Here is a 21,367-nt window from a genome sequence, read left to right on the forward strand (position 1 = left end):
AGAGAGAGAGAGAGAGAGAGAGAGAGAGAGAGAGAGAGAGAGATAAATTGCAGTATAGAAGAATCAACAGAAATTGATGAAATCAGTGGAATATAATGGAAACGGTATAAGATTTGGAGTGAGAGATCCAAGTTTTAGTCTTGGCTCTTCTGTTAACTCACTTTATTCTGATATATTCTCTACTCTTTAAATTATGGAGTTAGACTAAATGATATTTAAGATCCCTTCCAATTCAAATATTATATAACTTAAAGTGGAGACATGTCTTACCAATGACTGCCCTACTTGTCATTTCAGCAACAGTCAATAAGAAATAGATATAGCAATAGCTGCCTTTTATTCCTTGAAAGGCCTCTAAATAAAGGGTTCACAACTAAGGGGTTTATAAACAGATCTGGGGCGGGGAAAGTCATGAAACTGGAGGAGAAAAAATGTTTTTATTTTCATTAAAATAAATTTGGCACTTCCTTAGATTATATGTGTAGGCAAAAAACCACAGCAGTATTAGCAGGATCAGTGAGATTGACGCTAATAGAAATAACAGATATTTTAATATCCAATTATAATTCTTGCAAATATCTCAAAATATTTTTTAAATTCATCACTACTTTAAAATTAATATAGTTATCAGACCTGCCACTACATATTGCAAATTTCAAAATATTTTTATGATTGCATTTCAATAAAATTTATTTCCATTGTAATTCTATATATTTTGTTTTATGTATTTAAGACATTAAAAATTATTTGGAGAAGATGACCAAAAGGCTTCACTAGACTCTTAAAGAGGTCCACAACAAAGAAAAAAGTGAAGAACTTTGGTAGACCAAGAAATTGTTATTGTTGTTATCCATATAGTCAAGAAAAATTGTGAATTTGAACTATCTGAAGAAATTTTTAGGAAAACTCTAAACTGTTAAAAATCAGATGAAATACATATTTTAAAATAGCCCTCTGGAAGGCAAAAGTTAGGCTAAAATACCCATACCCATATTTGGGGTATCAGAAGAGGCAACTCTCCATGGTCCTGCCCTCTGAGATTCTACGTTGCTATGGGAACTGGGTTTCTCTATCTGCCTCAGGGAAAGGAGAATGAAGGTGGGTTATCTAGCTACTGCTAAAAAAGAACTGTGTCACTCCACATTGATATGATCAGCATGTTACTAAGGTTTTACTGTGAAAAAAAAATCAGTAGCTTCCTCCCACGTTCCATACATGTTCCTTAAATTTCATGTTCTTCCTTTGTGGCATCTCCTTCCCCTTCCTCCCCTCTTTTTATTTTTAATTCTCCAAGCTGCCCAGGATGATCATTTAAACCAGCTGTTAGATAAGGATGTCCATATAATGCAGGTTAATAGAATTCCAGAATTTCAGAGGTGGAAAAGACATCAGTGCCTTTCTACTACTACAAGGCAAAGCTAAAAAACAAATCCCTTATTCAACCATGTCAGATTCAGAAAGAAACAGGGACCATCGATTTATATGTAAGGATCACTGCAGGCTGCATATCAACTTATTTTTAAAGTATAATGTTATCTATATTTCACAATATTTATTTATTTTATACAAGAAAAAAATTTTTTATTTGTTGTATTTTGTTATTTTCATTATATTTTATTATTTTTATTTATTTTGTTAAATATTTCCTAATTGTATTTTAGCCTGGCTCAGGCTACATTTGGGAGTGATGTGGAATGTTTGACTCTACAATATACAAAACAAGTGATCATCCAGTCTGAACCATCATCATTGTTTATGATCTAAACACCTTTTCTGAAACTGGTGGCCACCTACTGGATGTTTTATTGCCTATTAATATTGTTGCCAAAATGTGGCCACCAGTCCTTAACATATGCTCTGGATGTAGTCTGACCTAGGTGGAAGACTGTAGGGTCTGCGACCTTCCTAGTCCTCTAAGATGTGCCTTTTTAAATGTAGCCCAAGACAGTTTTCTTAACTTGAATTGTACTGTTGATTTATATTGAGTTTGTTGTCCATCTAAAGACCCCAAATCTATGCCACTGTAACTATTCTTCGTCTCTCTCTATGCTTATGCTTCTAAAGTTGATTTTTGTATCCAAGTATGATATTTTGCATTTATATTTATTAATTGCATTTATTCAAGTCAGCTCAGCGTTTTAGTTGGTGAAAATTTTTCTGAACTCTGGCATGCAGTTTGTTAGCTATTCATACCAGCAATGTGCCACCTGAAAACTGGATAAGCAGGTCAAGAACAGATTCCTGGAACACTGAAGTAGAGACTTGTTTCCAAGCTTATATGAAGCATTAATGACCACTGTTTGGGTTGAGACATTCGATCAGTTTTTAATCCAATTACTTGTACTCTCATCTATTTTTTTTAAACTCTTACCTTCTGTCTTAGAATTGGTTCTAAATATCGATTCCAAGGCAGAAGAGAGGTAAGGGTTAGGCAATGGGGGCTTAAGTGACTTGCCCAGGGTCAAATAGTTAGGAAATCTAGCCACTTAACTTCCCCTCGAACCCTCATTTTTGGATACTGTCTTCAAGAACAGAATGAGAGACTTTGTCATACGCTTTGATAAAATCTAGATAAATTAGCTATGGCATACCTTCAGTCAAATAGGTTTTTATAAAACCCTTACCTTCCATCTTGGAGTCAATACTGTGTATTGGCTCCAAGGCATAAAGTGGTAAGGGTGGGCAACGGGGGTCAAGTGACTTACCCAGGGTCACACAGCTAGGAAGTGTCTAAGGTCAGATTTGAACCTAGGACCTCCCATCTCTAGGCCTGGCTCTCAATCCATTGAGCTACCCAGCTGCCCCCTCAAATAGGTTTTATTAAATCTTTCAGAAAAGGTAATTAAGTTCCTTTGACATGACTAAAATTTCATGTTTTCATTGGTCAAAATTAAGCTCCCATGAGACCAACTCAACATTGACCAAAATGAATGCCTAAAAATAAAGAAATTGGAAATAAGATGATATAAATGGATTAATCACTTCTTTATCTCTAGAATGTGACTCAAGATTGAACTTAATCCTTATTTTTTCTGATCAATTAAGGCAGTGATTCCCAAAGTGGGCGCCACCACCCCCTGGTGGGTGCTGCAGTGATGGGGGGGTGGCAGTGATGGCCACAGGTGCATTTGGGGGCAATGAATAAACTGTAAGGGGGCAGTGATAGTATGTGACAGGGGGCACTAAGTAATATTTTTCCTGGAAAGGGGGCTGTAGGCCAAAAAAGTTTGGGAAGCACTGAATTAAGGTATCACTTCTCACTAAAATTGAGATTCTGTGGAACAAGAAAGGGTGGAAAGCCATTCTGTTTCTCTTTGAGCTATGTCCTACAGGAAAAGCCTCAATACAAAAGGTTTTTAACAGTCACCATGCTCATTCAAAATTTAAGGAAAATGTTTAAAACATGAATTATAAAATAACACAATGAAAATGATTTGGCACAGAAAGAGCAAAAGTAAGAAAAATAAATTTACATAATCTCTTTTATTCCATGCCTATGGAGTCCAACAGGAAAATGCTCCAGCTTGGTTTAGAAGTGACCATGGGCTTTTGAAGGCAAAACAACATCAGACCATCCTACCTAACCAAGAAAGGCTTCAAGTTTAGAGTCTTTGATAGACTGTATGTTCGATGTCCAAAGTCATGTCTAGTTTAGCTTTAGAAAAGATCATCACTGGTTTTGTTGGAAGCTGGTGAGTTTTTCTGAAGAGGTTTCCATATAAATAAAATTACAGAATTCACAAGTTCTGAAATATCTATTGATCTTAATCTTGGCATTCAATAATTTCCTAGCATAATAATGGGCATTTATTTAACTTTAAGTGGAGCCAGCTTGGCTCAGGAAGGCATATAAATTCTTTCAGACCAATTTAAAAGCTCACCAAAATACGTCACATTGACTTAACTGTCTATATTTGAGAGTCCTGTTAACTATCTCCTTGTACAGTTTTAAAATGTAGCTAGACAGAAGGAGAGTCTCTAGTATGTCAGACTTCAAAATAAAATTATTTTAATAAGCAGAATTCATTGTAACAGACCTGCAAAAAATAAGGTAACAAAAATTATCTTGACTCTTCTGAGCTGTCTGATTTTTCTATCCTATTTATAGAATTACATAGTTTCATCTATACTTTTACATAATGGTGATTCCATGACACTTCAACAGCTTCCATCTGAAAGTATTAGAATCTTTTCCATAGCAATTGACTGGAATTAGAAAGTTATGTTTGGGGAACCTTCAGGAAACCTTCCCACATCATTTTACATACATTTCTCCACCACATAAATTACACTAATACACTTTTGAATTACAGAGAGTTGAACATTTTTTCACAAGAATATTCTAGGGGCATGGGAAATCGCTCTCAATTAAAACAAATATTTCACTAAAGAAGTAGAGCATTAAATACATATGGATCTGTCGAAAAGTCAGTGTTGCCCTAGAGTATGGAGTTCACAGAATTGCAAACTTTTAGGTGAAAGAGACCTCAGAGATTATCAATTCCAATCTATATCTGAAGAATTCCCTTTTGACATCTGCAGCAATAGATCATCCAATCTACTGAAATATAACTCACTCACTTTTGAGGGTTTCAGTTCCACTTTTTTGATAGTTATAAATAGAGAAATGTCCAAGGTAGGACAACCAGAGCTTTTTCCTAGGGCACTAAAATTTAAAAGGCTCTAAGAGACCTTATATGACTAATGGGCTAGAGTGGGTAGCCAACATCTACGAAGCATAGCTCATATGGCAGATCTCCCTTCCATGTCACCACTACCCTCACTCCTTTCTCTTGGAAGCCACTCCTCTTGACCCTTTTACTGTTAGACCCTTTTCTCAATAACCAGTGGGCCAGTTGTTGGCATGCTTTTGATCTCACAATGAGGCCAAGGGAGATCACCTTTAATTCCATTTCCATCTGCCAAGCCCTCTTTCATCTTTCCATACTCATCACTCCCACCTCCAATATCTGTTTCCTTTGAGTTTGCTTGAAGATCTAAAAAGTGTTAGCGATCAGATGGTTATGCCCTCTTATGATTAGGAGCAACAATTAGGAGCAAATTGTATCACAAATATGGCTGGGACTAGATATTCAGCCTATACCTTCACTGATGTAACGTCAAATAAAAGGGACATCTCTACATACATAGTGGGACAGAAAAAGATAACATGGAAGTATGCATCTCCACTCCAGGCTACTTTGGAGCAATATCTCCCTCCTTTCCTTCCTTTCCCAGAATTCTTGTCTTCCTTCAATATACAACTCAAATCCAAAAAAAATTTAAAAAATAAAACATGTAACTATGGGAAAATATTTTTAAAAATTAAAAAAGAAAAAAGAAACAAATATAATGTAATTCAAGATTTGATAAGTACAGAAATACTATGAGAAATTTGAGGGTGAGAAGACAACTTCTATTTGGGGAAATAAAGAAAGTTTATAGTTATCACTAAAAAAAGCTAACTAACTAAATAAAATATATATACAACTCAACCATCAACTTCCACTTAATTCTTTTCTTAATTTTCACAACTAATAGTATTTTCCTTCTGATGTATTCAACTACCTCATGCTTATTCTGTATTTATTCTGTATTTATTCTGTATGTACTTTTTTATATAAATGTCTTCTTCAGTTAAATGGAAGAATGCTTATTGAGAAAGTACAAATTGGTTTGTTGTTTTTTTGTCTCTATCTCCAGCACTGTGCCTAGAATATAGTAGGTGCTTAATAACTGCTTCTCAATGGATTGATTAACAAATTTATAGAATCATTCAAAAGAGTTGGGCCTAACTATTCACATGGGAAAAAACAAATGGATAAAGAATGACTATCATCTACATTATGGAATGTTACTCGATGAACAAGTTGATCCATAAGTATGTGGATCTTGGACAGAAAGATGGAGAATTAACTGTTCTCAGAAGTAAGTAGGAAGAACACAGTGAACTATATTGCTGTCTAGAAAATGTGCCCTACTTTTAATAACCTCAAACGTCTTCCAGAAACAAAGGCCTATCTTTTTTAATATCAATATTCTTCTTATTTGTCAATACTGCAACTCACAGACTACTACAGTCTCTAAAGAATTAAAAAAGCAATGGAAAGACAAAAGTTAAGCAATATAAAAATACGACTAAAATAATCTCATTTATTCAGCTGAAGAAAAGTAAAATAGCCAAGGAGATGTCCACCAATTTGCCAATGATGGTAAATAAGAAAGAAGATACCAATACTATTAATGGACTTGGTTATTTATACAAAAACACACAGAATATGGATATGTATTGACTAAGTATTTTATCCTAAGAAAGCAAAAATGACCTCAGACTCTGTCAAATTCATAGTGACCTTCCTTCTGGACTTCACTATCTAATACATTCTTCTAGCTGAGTGGTTGGTAAATGTATTCCTACAAAAATATATCTTCAGTCTTTATCACCATTGTGGATAGATAAGTTTTATGCCCAAAAAATATAGATTAATTTTTAAAGGCTATTGAGTAACAATGTATGTCAAGAAGAGAGACTTACATGAAATACTTCTGAATAAATATATACATAATAGATGGTGCTATATATATATATATAACACATGTATATATGCATATTTGTGTACATAGGCACACAAAAATAGGAATACATGACTCAGATTAGTAAAATATAGGGAAGAAGAGCTAGGAAGTGAATGAGGCCACATTTCTCAGGATTGGCTTTCTATCCACAAAGCCACCAAGCTGCCCTCTTTTTATATTATGTATAAATGTAGATTTTGAACCTTAGACTTCATCCCCCAGAAGTCCCTTAGTATTTCCCAAAATTCCTTTTAATCTCTCCTGGGCCTCCACGTTTGTGTGGTCATGTTATTGTTTTATAAGTTCTGTAGCTCCTCCCTCTCTCTCTCTTCTTCACGAGTACAGCTGAAGTTTAGCACCTTTTCGCTCCAGTTTTTTATGTTAGTTTATTATTAAACTTTACAAAATATAATACTTAGTTACTGAATATTAATTTTCATCTCTACAATTAATTTAAAGATCACATATAAGAATTTCAGAGCCCACCCACTATTTGGCCCATAGTTTGGGAATTACTGGTATTGATGGCAACCTCTATGGACGTCCTTTCTAATTTCAAGAATCTATAATTTTCAAGGTCACACAGCTAGTAATCATCATAGTCCATGAAGAGAACTCAGACTTTTTGATTCCTAACCCAATCTGCTTCCTATTAAACAGTGTTTCTTTAATTTAAAAAATGAAGCAATGTAGTTTCTGAACCTAAAGCCTCTAACCCACAAACACACAAAAGGAAACAATAATATTTTCCCCCTAACTTTCATATATGACACGGTTAAAGTTGTCCATCTAATTCATCTCTAGGCAGAAACTATTTAGTAAAAATTCTCTCACAGGAAATATTCCGAGTCTCTTCCTGTCTCATAAGACATCTTACATCCTCTTGCAGTCCCACTTTCCCAAGGCTCCTCCTCCATCCTCATTCTATGATGCCCGATAGGTCTGCCCTTCCAGGCAATCCCCTACAATTTCAAATTTACTCTGACATTCTTCCCTCCCCCTCCTCCAAAAAGGGGAAAGTAACCTGCCTCACATTAAGAAAAGATCAGAAGAGGAATAATGTGGAGTTGAATAGAAAACAGATTTATGAATGTGTGTGGGGAACGAAGAGTTATATTATTGGAACCTCCTTGGAAACATTATGTTAATGCAATTTCTTTACTCAAGGAAAAGAGTAGAGAACAGCTATTATTTGGAGAGGAGGACCATCTTTAGATGAGGAGAAAGGGAGGAAAATATTGAATTGCATTCTTTAACATTCTCCCTAGATGATGAACTCAGCCTATATCAGAAACAGAGGTCATGACTATTTCTAAATGCACTTGTAATCGGTATTTTTCCCCTCTCAACTATGAAATATATATCTAGGAATCATTTACTGACTCAAAGATCTCAAATTCTCTTTTCAGGGCACTGAATATTTTCCTTCTGGAAAAAAGTTTTCTCTTTTCTCACAAATGGAGGATTTCAGGGTTTCTAACTCAGGTTTGTTAGATTAAAGAATAAGTGGATTCACTCTCAGCTAACATGGCAGAAGCAATGAAATTATAGGACATCACTTCTAAGTGACTTTCCAGGCTCTTCTCATTTGCCACTGTGCTCAGCCCTGAGTAACATTAAAGAAAAGTGAAAACTAAATGGCAAGAAAGCTTTGAAGATTATTTTATCCATGTCCTTGGGATAGCTACAGAAGTACACAGTCATATGGGGGACTCTTTGCACATCAAGAACTTAATTTTTTCCCCACAAGCACAAATATTTTAATGAGACAAAAAATTTCAAGTTATTTCTTCTCACAAAAGGAGGTATTGTCTTGCTATCTGGACCTTTCATTCAGTTAAAAAAAATTTTTTTGTTGTTAAGTTTTATTTTCAGAAAAACCTTCTTTAAATGACAATAATTAGCGTCAGACGCAAATGCAAAATGACACAGCTCTGTCAGGTGTAACAGACACTATTTGATGTGCTTTGGGCCACAAATCAATCAGTCATTCAGCAAAGTACAGGCATTCCTTCTACACTGTGACTTTTCCTATTGTGGTTTTGATATGTTGTAGGTCAGCATAAGAAATTAAATGGGGATTTTGGGGGAGTTTTGCAGAAACCACAGATGATAGGCAAAGGTCAACAGATGACAGAAAAAGTTTAGAAACTCAAAAATGCATGAAATATGTGTATATTGTTGCATTATATCAACATAGTGTTTCATTTTAAATTTTTTTCATATTTATTTCATATTTTAAATGTTCTTTTTCACATGATATTTTAGTTAACATTGATCTATCTATAGCTTACAACCAAATACTTCACTCAAATTTTAAAATAAGGTACTATAAATACCTCAAAAAGAAAAATAAAAAATTCTGACTTTTCTGGTACAAAGGGAGGAGTCAAAAAACTTTGTAGATTTTCCACATCATGGGGATACTCCACTCCTAACTCCTGCAATGTGGAAAGGATGCCTGTATTTATTAATCTATAATACCAGAAATTATATTATGTAATGGGAATGCAGACGCAGCCATCAACCAATCCAGCCCTTATGGGGCTTATATTCTACTGGGGGGCACTATATAAATTTATACAAGATGCATACGAAATAAATACAAGGATTAACAATTGGAGGACCATGAAAGGTTTCAGGTAAAAGGTTGGCATTTAATCAGAGATATAAGGAAACTAGAGATTATAAGATGTGGAAGTGAGATGGATATGCACTCTAGGTTTGGAGATGAGTCTGTGAAAAATCAAGATGTCAGAATGTAGGGAGTAATTTGTGAAGAACAAGGAGTATGTATTAGTTTGGCTGGATCATGGCATGAAGGAGAGTGATATAGGATAAGACTGGAAAATTAGGTTGGGGTGAGCTTCTAAAGCATTTTAAATGACAAGCAAAGGATTCTGTATTTGATACTAGAAGCAACAGGGAGCCACTGAAGATTATAGATCAGGGGAATGATGTGGTCACACCTATGATTAAGGAAAATCATTTCATCAGCTCTGCGGCAGACAGGTGATAGAGGGGACACACCAAGTAAGAATCTCTTCTGGGGCTATGAGGTAGCTCAGTGAATAGAGAGCTAAGCCTGGAGATCTAATATCTAAACAGCTAAATTCCTTAATTAAAAAACAAATGAAATGAAAGCTTTAATCAAGTTTGGAAATATATATATATATGCATAAATATATGTACTTTCTAGCAGCAATACAAAAAATTATCTATGAAGAATGCATAATCTCTGAAAATTATGAAAACATCCCTGCTACTCTTATATTTCTAAATACAAAACTAACTACCATATTGCTGCTTCAGGGTAGTGAGAGAAGTTCATTTTCAAAACTGATATAATTCAGTTTTTAGGTGTGAATGGTATGAATGATAATCTTTTTTAAAAAATTTTCTCAGTCATGTAGGAATATTAAGCATGCAAGCCTGGGTTCAAATCTGCCTCATATACTTCCTAGCTGTGTGACCCTTGGTGAGTCATTTAACCTCAGTTGCCTAGCCCTTATCACTCTTCTGCCTTGTAACTAATACTTAGTATTGATTCTGACAGAAGGAAAGGGTTTTAAAAAAAAGAAACTAGCATTCCACTAGTCCAGACAAAAGGAAGTGTGGACCTGAACCCTTGGCATGGTGCCTTGGGGTAGAAAAGGTGATGTAGGATTGTCCCTACGACATCAGTATCTATTTAAATATGCAAATAAGATCATTTGATTTTAATAGATACTTCTTAGCCAACAAAAACTAGATATGAACCACTGGTCTGTGGAAAAAAAAAGAAAATGAAGACACTCATATATAATAACAATTCATATTGATGTAGAATTTTAAAATTGCAAAAGTGATTTGCCCATGACCATCCTGGGAGGTAATTCACTTAATACTCATTTTCATTTTGTAAATAAAGATATTAATACCTATTTTCATGTCAAGAAATCTGAAATTTTGAGAGGCTAAATAACTTGGTTTTGGCCAGAGTAGTCAGTGTCTCAGGCTAAATCTGAACCCAAGTCTGTTCAAATCCAATTCTTTATCTACCACCTCTTATTACTGCCCATTAAGTTTTATGTATAAGGCATTGATCCTGACATGTAAAAAGGGAATTCACAATCTTTCTCTCACCAAGAAGTTGAGAGTAAGACGGAAAATAAGTTATATGTAAGAATATCTAAAAGACTAGGTTAAATATTCAACTACTAAGAGAGAGATATAAAGTAGAACCTTTGTCCAGAAGACAGAAAAGGTATTCCTCTGACTGAAGGGATCATGAATAAGGGCAGATGAAAATGATGGGGAAAGGACATTCTGGATGGGTGGAATAACATGACCAAAAATGAAGAAAAGAGGGATGGAATGGGATGTCCATCGAATTAGCAAATAGATCATTTTGGATTGAATGTTGGTTGGGTTGTAAAAAAGACTAATGAGAGAAAAGTTGTTGTTTCTTCAAGTAACTTGGGATCAAATTATAAAGAATCCAGAATGTCAGGCTAAATTCAGTCAATGAACATATTGATTCACTGCCTGCTCTATGTCATATAGGCTATATGTGGTCATCGTTGGGGATGCAAAAAGAGGTAAAAGAAATTTACAATATAATGAGGGAGACAGGAAGCAAACTGGTACAAACAGGAAATAATTAAGAGAGGTACTAGATTGAATAGTGGGTGGGAAAAGCTTTCTGTAGAAGAGGAGATTTTATTTGGGATGTAGTAGCAGGAGGAGGAGGAGGAGGAAGCCAAGGGAGTCAGATGGGGATGAGAAGACAGAATATTCCAGGCATGCAGGAAAGTCAGAGAAAATGCCCAGAGTCAAGGCATGAAGATGGAGTGTCTTGTTATGGAACATCCAGGAGCTGCTGGTGGCCATCAAGCTGCAGTTCACCACCCAGTCCCAATGTAGACAAAGAAGCACAAGGTGTCGGGCCCCAGTGACTATGGCCCATCCTAGCTCAAGCCACAATGCAAGGGGCTCTGAGCCCCCCTCACCTCGCCCCCCCTGTCCAGAGAATGCTTTTTCAGCCTCGAGGAAGATGAATAAATGTTGTTAACAACAAGAGACTGAAGTGTACCTATTAAGGAGTAAAGGGTACATAAGAAAGCTGGAAAGGAAGGAGGGGGCTACATTTGAAGGGCTTTTGAATACGATGGCTTTACTTAGTAGACATTGTGAAAGTCTTTTTTTCCATTTGGATTTTATTTTTATTGTCATGCAAAACACCCTTCCATATTGGGCCCTGTTGTAAGAGCCCACTCATATATAACCCAAACTCCAAAATAAAACCACATACTCTGATGTGAAAGATGACCATGGTGTAGGTTTTTGAGGAAGGAAGTGGCCTGATCAGGGCCACACTTAAGGAAAATTAACCTGTTAATAGGGCATAATGTGAATGAAAGAGAGAAGAAACCAGAGGTAGGGAGAAATTGGTCTAAGTAGATGCAAAAAAACGGCTTGAATTAGGGTTAGTGGCATCAGGAATGGGGAGAAGGAACTAAGATATACCACAAAGATATTCCATGTTGAAGAGCTCTTGGTAGAGAGGAGTCAAAAGTAATTCCTAAATCTCAAGCCCGAGTGACTAAAAGATGGCTGTGTCAGGCCATCAGGATATATCAGTTTGCCAGAGAATTCTCACTGCATCACACAGCCTTCAAGTTTAGTCATAGTTTGGCCTCTAGGACTCCGGTTTCCACTGGCCGACTCTATTGGACTTCCATCGTCCAAGATGTGATTTAGTTAACTACGGTGGCCCTTCTGACCTTGAAGGAGTGGGAACTTTCTGAAGCTCAGTCCTTTCACCCAAGCTGTCTGTGCTTTCCCTATTTATCTAAGCTGTGTTTTGTTCATTTGCTCTACTTGCCTAAAAGCTGAGCAAACAGACGTGAGGAAATCATCCTGTCAAAATAAGGAAGGCTGGTTGATGGCAAATAGATAAAAAAAAGGTCAGCTCCTTGAAAAGCTACTAGATTTGTGCTGACCCATAAAACAGTGGGGTATGGCTGAAATGTCCATCTCTGTAGAGATGATTATTGGTGAGTGTCACATTCAATAAGGCAGGCTTCAGGGAATTCTTACTGATAAGTATATTTCCTCCCTATTAATATACTCATTGTTCAGAGAGTGGGAAAGTTAGAGATCGCGCTTTTCTTTCCTACCACCTCCCCTCAAGAATTAGGCTGCTCCATGCATGTTTATTTCTAATTTACTTCATATATTTCTTAGCTAGAGTTTATCACCCCCTCTACAATTATGAGTGAATAAAAAGTACTAGAAATGTAGCTTCTAAGAGTCTATAAAATGCATTCAAAATTTTTTCTCTCCTTTCTCTTTTACATTAATCATCATAAATCTTAAAACTTTAAACTTTAATATAGTAGCTAATTATGTATGTGCAAGGCACAAAGAGAACAATGTTCTTTTCTTTAGTATCTTACAGTATACGTATTTTTAAAAAGAAGAACAATAACAACAGCTAGCATTTATACAAAGCTTTAAGGTTTCCAAAATTACATACAAATATTTCATGCTATCCTCAAAATAAACCTGGGTTATAGATATAATTATTATCCTTATTTTACAGAAGTTGAAGCTAAGACTGAGAAGTTAAGGGGCTTATAAAGGAGCAAGGAGCTAGTGTCTGACGCAAGATTCAAACTCAGATCTTCTTGTCTCCAAGTCCACCATTCTAAATAAATAATATACTTCCTACTTAAATAACAAAATTAATCAATCAAATTAATTAAAACATTCTTTTTAAAATTCTCTGCATGGTTTTATTATATTGTATTTTTATAAAGTAGTGTTACTGGAGAGTACCAAGTAGTGTTATGGTCAATCTTTTTTTTTTTTTAATAATATTAATTATCCAGCAAAATGGCTTAAGGAAAAGTGATGTGCATCATAAGACCTTGTTTTTCACCTATTCCTAGGAAACTCATTTAACTTTGCAGACTTAGTTTTCCTAACTGTGAAATGAAGACTGTTGAATACTTGCACCTTTTAAATACTTTCCTTTTTGGCTTCTCTAACATTATATCCTCTGGGTTCTCTTTCTGTCTCTCTGCTCCTTTTTCTCCTTTGTGGGTTCCTTATAATTCTTTTGTCCCATTAATGTAATCATTCCCCAAAGTTCTGTCCTCTTCCCTTTCTCTTATCTTTCTCCCTCAGTGATCTCTTTCACTCCTATGTGGTTGATACTTAAATATGTACCTTTGGCCCTCACTTCTCTCCTAAGTTTCAGATCCACATTTTTCATCTGAATATCAAAACAGAACCCTAAGCCAGCATGTCCTAAAAGGAGCTCAAACAATTTTAAAACATTCTGAGGGTTCACCTTAGAAACATTTTATGTTTCTTTGTTTGTTGGTTTATTATTATTATTTTTACAGTTTTTTTGGTGCACTTCTACACAAAGAACTTTCTCCAGCAGGGACATTACCATTATTCCTCAAAACACAGGTTGCTTCCTTCTCAGGGGATACAGTTGTCTACTTTATAAATTTTGTTTCTGTTTTTTTAATTAATTTTTTCTCAATTACATGTAGCTACAATTTTTTAAACTCTTACCTTCTATGTTAGAATCAATATTATGTTTTGGTTCCAAGGCAGAAGAACAGTAAGGGCTAGGCAATGAGGGGGTTAAGTGACTTGCCCAGGGTTACAGAGCTAGGAAGTGTGTGAAGTCAAATTTGAACCCAGGATTTCCAGACCTGGGAGATCTTCCCAGACCTGGCTCTCAATCCACTGAGCCACCTAGTTTTCCCCTTACAATTTTTAATAATCATTTTCTGAAATTTTGCAATCCGAGTTCTCTCCCCACCTCATTGGCCTTCTCCCTCTCTGAGACAGCAGGTAAATATGATATAGGTTGTACGTGTAGATCTAGCAATACATATTTCCGTGTTTAGCATGTTGTGAAATTAGACAATGATACTTATAAAGGGAAAATGCTCGTGAAAGGAATAAAGTGAAAAATAGTAGGCTCCAATCTGCATTCAGACTCCATTAGTTTCTTGTGTGGTGGTACATAGCTTATTTCATCATGAGTCCCTTGGAGTTGTCTTGGATCCTGACTTTGCTGATAGTTAAATCATTCTCAGTTGATCCTCCTACATTATTGCTGTTACTATGTGGTCCTTTTTCTACTCACTTCACTTTGCATCATTTCACATAAATCTTTCCAGGACTTTCCAATCTTGTTCATCATTTCTTATACTGCAATAGTATTCGATATGTCACAATTTTTTCAGCCATTCCCCAATCGGATACTCCTTCAGTTTCCAATTCTTTGCTACCACAAAAAGAATTGCTATACATATTTTTATACACGTAGATCTTTTCCCCTATATTTGATCTCTTCGGGAGACAGACTGAGTAGTGGTGTTGCTGGAAGAAAGGGTATGTGCAGTTTTATGGCTCTTCAGTTCTCTGCTTTATGGGAAGAATCTCATAACTCTTAGGAATCCCCAAGTCTTCTTCCTGTTGGCCACCTTGGTGCTCAGACTAGAGACCAGGCCTGTTGAGCATCCAGAAACCCTATATTGAGGTCTCACTGTTCTGGTTAGTGAGTGACTCATTTTTAAAATTTATAATTATATATTTAGGTAGGTTCCATCCCAGACCATCTTCTTGGCAGCCATCATGATGCTGGTTATGTACCTTTTACCTATCATTGATGTTCAGTTCTGGAACCATAATTAAATCTATGTTGCCATTTGCTACTAGAAAGGTTGTTTCGAACCTCTTTTTATGCTTCTATTTACCATTTCTGTAACTTTACAAATGAAAATGTGCCTTCTTAACACAGTCCCTAAATTTATTGTTTCTCAAACAAAAATGTATTTTCTTTGGAAGTAGAGACCATCTAATCACCAAGACAATGTTACTGGCTAAGACATACAGTGGTGCATTAGTAGAATAGATTAGGAATAGATTAGGAACATAATACAGAGTAGCAAATGACTATAATAACCTAGTGTTTGATAAATCCAGAGATCCAAGCTTTGGAGACAAGAGGTCACTATTTGAAAAAAACTGCTGGAAAAACTGGAAAACAAGTATGGTAGAAATTAGGCACAGATCAACATCTTACTCCATATGCCAAGATAAGGCCCCAATGGGTATATGATTTAAACATAAAGGGTGATACCGTAAGCAAATTAGGGGAGCATGGAAAAGTTTATCTGTCAGATCTATTCATAAGAGAAGAATTTCTGATCAAAAAGAGACAGAGAACATTATGAGATTAAAATGATAATTTTGATTATATTAAATTAAAAGAGCATTGCAAAACAAAATTAATGCCACCAAGATTAGAAGGAAAACAGAAAGCCAGGAAAATTCTTTTTACAAGTTCCTCTGGCAAAGACATCATTTCTTAAATATTTAGAGAACCGAGTCAAATGTATACGAATGAAAATCATTCCTCAACTGATAAACGGTCAAAGGATATGAATAGGCAGTTTTCAGATAAAGAAATCAAAGTTATCAATAGTTATATGAAAAAATGCTCTAAATCAATCTTTATTAGAGAAATGCAAATTAAAACAGCTCCGAGGTATTACCTCATACTTAGCAAATTAGCTAATATGACAGAAAAAGAAAATGATAAATGTCGTAGGGAATGGGGGAAATTGGATCACTAATATACTTTAGGGGGGTTGTGAAATGATCCTAGCACTCAGGAGGGCAATTTGGAACTATACTGAAAGGGCTCTAAACCTGTTCATACCCTTTGACCCAGAAATACCTCTACTATGCTTGTATCCCAAAGAGATTTTAAAATTGTGGAGGGAAAAGATCTATTTGTATGAAAATATTTATAGCAGCTCTTTTTGTGGTGGCACAGAATTGGAAAGTGAGGGGATGTCTATCAATTGGGAATTGGCTGAAAAAGTTGTGGTATATGGTTGTAATGGAATACTACTATGCTACAAGAAATGATGAACAGGATGTTTTTAGAAAAATCTGGAAAGATTTATATGTATTGATGTAAAGTGAACAGAACCAGGAGAACACTGTATATACAATAACAGGAATAGTGTACAATGATCAATTGTGAATGACCTAGTTATTCTCAGCAATATAATGATCCAGGGCAATTCCAATGGACTAATAGAAAATAGAAAATTTCTCTTTAGAGAAGGAAGTGAGGAAATCTGAATGCAGATGGAAGCATACTATTTTTCCTTTCTTTTTTATATATAGCAGGTATATATGTATATATTTTATAAATATGTTCATATACATATGTATGTATACATATATACACATGTGTATATGAGAGGGAAAATAATATATGTGTGTATACACACACACATATATATATATATATATATACATACATATATAAAACACCAAATTGTTTACTAACTAAGGGAGGGTAGAAGGAGATAGGGGAGGGAGGGTGGGAAAGAATGTGGAAGTCAAAATTTTAGGAAACAAATTTATTTAAAAAAGAAAGTAGAGACAATCTTTGCCTTTATATTTGTAACTCCAGAACTTAGTACAATACTTGACATAATAAGCATTTAATAAATGTTTTTTCTTTCATTTATTATTCATTCCATAATTCCAAATGTTCATTAGTTTCTTTCCTACTCAAACACATTCTTCTTCCCTCCAGACTACTGACACAGAATAGAATTTTCTTCAGATTTTTCTACTCCTTTTTTCCTTTTGAAGTACTTTTTTCCATTCTTTGAAGGAATAATTCATTCTTTGTAATAAGCAAATGGAGANATATATATATATATATATACATATACATATATAAAACACCAAATTGTTTACTAACTAAGGGAGGGTAGAAGGAGATAGGGGAGGGAGGGTGGGAAAGAATGTGGAAGTCAAAATTTTAGGAAACAAATTTATTTAAAAAAGAAAGTAGAGACAATCTTTGCCTTTATATTTGTAACTCCAGAACTTAGTACAATACTTGACATAATAAGCATTTAATAAATGTTTTTTCTTTCATTTATTATTCATTCCATAATTCCAAATGTTCATTAGTTTCTTTCCTACTCAAACACATTCTTCTTCCCTCCAGACTACTGACACAGAATAGAATTTTCTTCAGATTTTTCTACTCCTTTTTTCCTTTTGAAGTACTTTTTTCCATTCTTTGAAGGAATAATTCATTCTTTGTAATAAGCAAATGGAGAGCAGAGGAACATTCCTCCACTTCTTATACATTCTTCTATTTGTACATACAAAGCTCTTATTTGCTACTGGCAGAAACAAACATGATGTATACTGCATACTTTTTATTGTTCATTGCATTTCTCCTCCCCTTCCATATTTTTGGGAAGTGAGATTCTTAGTTGTAATCCTCAGTGATTGATGGTGGCTAATTTATGGCTAACTTCTGTGGCTAATGGCTTAGGCAAAATTCCATGTCTACTTTCTGGTGGCTCAGTCACCAGGAGCTCATCTGTTTCAGGCTCCTTAGTGAAGCTTTATTTATAACAATTTTTGCTCTTTCCTTCCATTTTTGTTGGAAAATCATTTCAGTCATCTCCAACTCTTTGTGACTACATTTGAAGTTTTCTTAGCAAAGATGCTTGAGTGGTTTGCCATTTCCTTCTTCAAATCATTTTACAGATGAGGAAACTAAGGCAAACAGAGTTAATAGACCTGCCTAGGATAACACATCTAATAAGAATCTGAGGCCAGATTTGAACTCACAAAAATAAGTCTTTCTGACTCTAAGCCCAGCACTAAACTCAAATACCATTCCTCTAGTCCTTGGGGCTATCCTTTCCTCCTTCCTCCCAACCAACTACTTTGCATATATTTTCTATCCTAATTTGTCTATAGCAGTCTCCCTGTTTGAGCATAAGCTCCTTTTTATCTTTGCATTCTCTAGAGAGTAGCACAATGCCTTGTACATGGAAGCCACTTGGTAAAAGCTTCTTGAATTTATTTAATTCCATATTAGCCTACTCCGGTAACTAATCCGTATTATTTCACTCTGGCCAAACCATAATGCAAACAGAAGCTGCCATCATTTGCTGATCCTGGGAAGAAATGGGTAGAAATTAGGTAGAAATCAAACCTCCAGCCCCTTCTTATCTCTTCTTTTCTTTCTCCCTTCATCTTTCTAAGTAGACATCAGGCACTTACTCCTGTAGGGTTGCTTTTCTATTTCATTATCTTCCAGCCAACTAGATGCCCAACCTCCCCTGCAATTATTTAGTTCCATTATTCATTCATTTGTTCATTCAACACATCTTTACTAATCATCTGTGATATATTTATGTACAAATAACCATACTAGGTACTGTGCCAGAATTCTTTTTAAAGACTTTCCTGTCTTCTTTTACTCACCTTAATAGTCATCTTTGATCCATAATTTATAGAGTCCTGCCAAGGCCTTAATGTATACAGAAGCTGCCCTTTGCTACTTCCTGAAAGACTTTTAAGATGCCCCTTGAAAACAGGTTCCTGGGGACAGCTAGGTAGCTCAGTGGAGAGTGAGCCAGATCTAGAGATGGGTTCAAATCTGCCCTCAGATACTTCTTAGTTGTATGACCCTGGACAAATCACTTAATCCCATTTGACTTGCTTTTGCCACTCTTCTGTCTTCGAATCAAAAATTAGTATTGATTCTAAGATGGAAGGTAAGTTTTAACAAAAATAGGGGTCCTTTATCTGGGCTTTCTGGACCAGAGATTAAAGCAGTGCATAAATTTTGTTGTTGTTGTTGTTCAAATGTTTCATGACCCCAATTGGAGTTTTCTTGGCAAAGATATTAAAGTGGTTTGGTTTGCCATGTCCTTCACCAGCTCATTTTACAGATAAGGAAACTGAGGCAAACAGGGTTAAATGATTTGCCCAAGTTCAGCTAGCTAGAAATTATCTGAAGCCAAATTTGAACTCAGGAAGATGAGTCCTCTTGACTTCAGGGCCAGCATTCTATCCACTGTACCCCCTAATTGCCTATAAATTAGATCAGAAAAAAATGACATCTTTATTTTCACTAAGTTCCAACTGAAATTTTAGCATTTCCTCCAATTATTTAAAAATATGGTTCTGAAAATGGATCCAAAGGACTCACAGACAACACAAAAGGTCTATGCGTTTCACTCCCTTCATCGAAAGCCTTCAATAGCTTCCTATTACCTACCGAATTAAGTCTAAATCCTTCCCTTTTCATTTGCTTCTCCACAACACAAATTGAATCCATTCAGGCTAATTTAACAGTTCTTTGAACACCCAATCTTTGGTTTGTTTCTGATTCCATCTACCTGGAATATCTTCTTCCCTTGTTTTAATTTCTGGAAAATCAACTATTCTTCAAGAGCAAGCTCAAAAGCCACCTTCACAATAACTCCCCTGACTATCCCAGCCAGAAGTAACCCTCCTTCCCTTTGCAATTTTATTTTAAATTCTCACAGGACATTTCACACATGTTGACTTGCGTTATAGATTTTTACGTTTGTCTTATCTGAGCAATATTGTAAATTCTTTGTAGGTTTGGGTGATATGTCTTCATGTTCACCACAACAACTAGCACTGTATATTTTGCTCAGAAAATGTTTGTTAAATTAACATATTGATAATAAGAGTTAATAATAATAGTTCATTACTGTATAGAACTTTAGATTTACAAAGTGCTTTACAAATATCTCCTTTGATCCTCACACCTACTATGAGAGATACGGGCTACTATTATTCCCTCCATTTTATAGATAAAGAAATTAAGGCAGTTATGTTAAGTGGTTTGCTGATCACACAAGTATTAAGTGACTAAGGATTTGAATTCAGGTGTTTCTAACTCCAGGTTGAATGCTTTATCCAAAGGACTACATTAATGCTAGTAATAAATACTAAATGATAGAAATTGATAGCTATAATAAATGTAATAAAAATGTGAAAATTGTTGATGCCTCCATTATAGCACATAGACAATACTGGGTTCCTGAAGGCTATCCCAGTGAGGTACAAGATCTAAGTGCTGGCTTTCTTGTTAGAAGACCTCAATCCAAATCTTGTCTTGACCTGTGTGAACTTGGACAAGTCATTTAACTTCTGGCCACAGTTTCCACATAGATATAAGAATGAACTGTATTTAAATGACCTCTAAGGTCCCTTCTGCCTCTAACTCTATCACTAATCATATTTTATGACTGTATGTTTGCTATCCAAAGACCCACTTATGTTCATCAGACGTGCTCATCAGCAAAGGGGCCATGGAATGATGACTTTTTGGCTACAATCTCTTCCAACACTTGTCTACAAAATTAGAAAGAGTATATGATCGTGTCAAGGAAAGGCAAGCAGAACTGGCAAAAGCACAGATCCCCGAAATACTGAAATATGAAAAAATGCAGTCAATTTTAAAGCTTGTATTAACATATTTCTTAGCCATTTCACAGTTCCCCCGTTGCCTGCCATGCTTAATTCTGATGTGTATGACTTTATAAATCAAATTCCAGAATGTTTAGCAGGTATATCAGATAGCAAAAAAAAGTAACCCATTTTTCATTATTGAAATTCATACAAATTCAACCAAAGTTCATTCTTCAAATCTAGCCATTCTGTGTTTCTTCAACCATGATGCATTGTGAAGTAGCACTCCTTTTCCTCCATTAAATGAACCATGAGAGAGTAAATATTCAAATATTGAAATTTATGGTACAAGGACCTATATAAATCCCTGACACTTCCACCTTCATCTATGAGGCAGCTAGGTGAACGTGGAGTCAGGAATTATTTGCCTAAATTTCCTCATTTGTAAAATGGGGATGGAGGAGCTAGGTAGCTCAAAGGATAGAGTGCCAGA

The 21,367-nt window shown here is 35.4% G+C and overlaps 1 protein-coding gene across 1 annotated transcript in view; it reads right to left on the minus strand.

The window, feature by feature from the left end:
* MTUS2 (microtubule associated scaffold protein 2) overlaps positions 1-21,367 on the minus strand; it is a 465,717-nt gene that overhangs the window by 436,747 nt on the left and 7,603 nt on the right. The window lies entirely within an intron of this gene.

Source organism: Gracilinanus agilis, chromosome 3, assembly GCF_016433145.1.
Source record: "Gracilinanus agilis isolate LMUSP501 chromosome 3, AgileGrace, whole genome shotgun sequence".
NCBI lineage: Eukaryota > Metazoa > Chordata > Mammalia > Didelphimorphia > Didelphidae > Gracilinanus > Gracilinanus agilis.